Below are 2659 nucleotides of genomic sequence, written 5' to 3' on the forward strand. Positions count from 1 at the left end.
TTCACTGGTAGCCTGGTAACATACACTCACAGGTCTTTCTCTGCCTCTGTGGTGGATAGTGGAGTGTTTCCCATGTGGTACTGGTGTGCTGAATATCCCTTCACTGGTAGCCTGGTAACATACACTCCCAGGTCTTTCTCTGCCTCTGTGGTGGATAGTGGAGTGTTTCACATGTGGTATTGGTGTGCTGGATATCCCTTCACTGGTAGCCTGGTAACATACACTCCCAGGTCTTTCTCTGCCTCTGTGGTGGATAGTGGAGTGTTTCCCATGTGGTATTGGTGTGCTGGATATCCTTTCACTGGTAGCCTGGTAACATACACTCCCAGGTCTTTCTCTGATTCTGTGGTGGATAGTGGAGTGTTTCCCAAGTGGTATTGGTGTGCTGGATATCCCTTCACTGGTAGCCTGGTAACATACACTCCCAGGCCTTTCTCTGCCTCTGTGGTGGATAGTAGAGTGTTTCCAATGTGGTATTGGTGTGCTGGATATCCCTTCACTGGTAGCCTGGTAACATACACTTACAGGTCTTTCTCTGCCTCTGTGGTGGATAGTAGAGTGTTTCTCATGTGGTATTGGTGTGCTGGATATCCCTTCACTAGTAGCCTGGTAACATACACTCCCAGGTCTTTCTCTGCCTCTGTGGTGGATAGTGGAGTGTTTCCCATGTGGTACTGGTGTGCTGGATATCCCTTCACTGGTAGCCTGGTAACATACACCCCTAGGTCTTTCTCTGCCTCTGTGGTGGATAGTGGAGTGTTTCCCATGTGGTATTGGTGTGCTGGATATCCCTTCACTGGTAGCCTGGTAACATACACTCCTAGGTCTTTCTCTGCCTCTGTGGTGGATAGTGGAGTGTTTCTCATGTGGTATTGGTGTGCTGGATATCCCTTCACTAGTAGCCTGGTACCATACACTCCCAGGTCTTTCTCTGTCTCTGTGGTCGATAGTGGAGTGTTTCCTATGTGGTATTGGTATGCTGGATATCCCTTCACTGGTAGCCTGGTAACATACACTCCCAGGTCTTTATCTGCCTCTGTGGTGGATAGTGGAGTGTTTCCCATGTGGTACTGGTGTGCTGGATATCCCTTCACTGGTAGCCTGGTAATATACACTCCCAGGTCTTTCTCTGCCTCTGTGGTGGATAGTGGAGTGTTTCCCATGTGGTATTGGTGTGCTGGATATCCCCTCCCAAGGTGCAGGACTTTACATTTTTCTTCATTGAATTGTAGCAGCCACTTTTTGTTCCATTCCTGTATCTTGGTGAGGTCTTCTGGTAGGAAATCCGCGGTTAAGGGGTTAATATCAACGTACGTATTTGTGATCATTAATGCATCATCTATTTTAGGGAGTTTATATCATGGCAAAAATTTGGCCCGTCGCTGCTACACATTAAAGCCACAGGTTTGGCCCGTCACTGCTGCCGGGTTCATGAGCAACAGAAAGAGAGTGGGAGATGGAACAGCCTTGCGGGACACCACTGTTGATAGGTTTATGGGAAGAACAGTGACCTTCCCTTCATTTTTCCTCCCTTCTCTCCTGGCATTCCTCCCTCTACCTCCATTTTCCCTCCCTCCCTCCTTTCCTCCATTCTCTATCCCTTCCTTCTTTTCCCTCCATCTCTCCTCCCTTCCCCTCCCTCTCCTTCCTTTCTTTTCCTTCATCCTTCCTCCCTTCCCTTCCCTTCTTTCTCTCCCCCCTTTTCCCCAACCCTTTCCTCCCTCCTCTACCACAGGGCCTCACACTGCACTGCATACTCAAGGCGGGGTCTCACCAATGACTCACACAGGATAACATTACTCCCGGCTTTACACTCGTCCCTGGAGGTGGTGAGCCTGAGCACAGTGTCAACGTTATTACAGGCACTTACAGGTCTGTGTGTGTTTCAGGTCACTGCTGATGGCGAACCCGGGACCCGATTCCTTCTTAATATAGGAGGGAAGACAGATGAAGGGAAGAGGGAGGGAAGTGGAGGAGAGTAGAGAGGAATTTAGAGGAATGAAAAAAAGGAAGAGGAAAAAGAAAGGATAGATATAGAGGGAGGGAAGTGGAGGAGAGTAGAGAGGAATTAAGAGGAATGAAAAAAAGGAGAGAGGAAGAGGAGGAGGAAAGGATAGATAGAAGGAGGAAGTGGAAGAGAGAGAGGAATTAAGAGGAATGAGGAAAGAAGAAAGGAAGAAGGGAAGAGGGAAGGATCCATAGGAACACAGGAGGAAAGATAAATGTAGGAAGAGGGAGGGAAGAGAAAAGGGAAGAGGGAGAAAAAGAATAAAAAAAAGTAGAAAAAGGAGAACAAGAACAAGAAGATGAAAAGAAGATGGAAGAGACACCAGAAAACAAGAAGACCAACAATAACAACAAAAAAGGAAGAAAATAAAAGACATGGAAAAAAAAGAGCGAGAAAAAAGAAAAAATATAAATGAACAAAAAAACAAAGAAAACACACACACACACACACACACACACACACACACACACACACACACACGTAGGCGGATAAGTATAGGCATCAGGTATGGGTAACTCAGGTAAGGAGGGGGGGTGGAGGAGAAGGAGGAGGAGAGATGAAAGGAGGGAAGGAAGGAAGGAAGGAAGGAGGAGGAGGAGGAGGAGGAGGGGGAGGGAAGGAAGGAAGGAAGGAGGAGGAGGAGGGAAGCAA

Source organism: Eriocheir sinensis, chromosome 57 (assembly GCF_024679095.1).
Source record: "Eriocheir sinensis breed Jianghai 21 chromosome 57, ASM2467909v1, whole genome shotgun sequence".
Lineage (NCBI taxonomy): Eukaryota > Metazoa > Arthropoda > Malacostraca > Decapoda > Varunidae > Eriocheir > Eriocheir sinensis.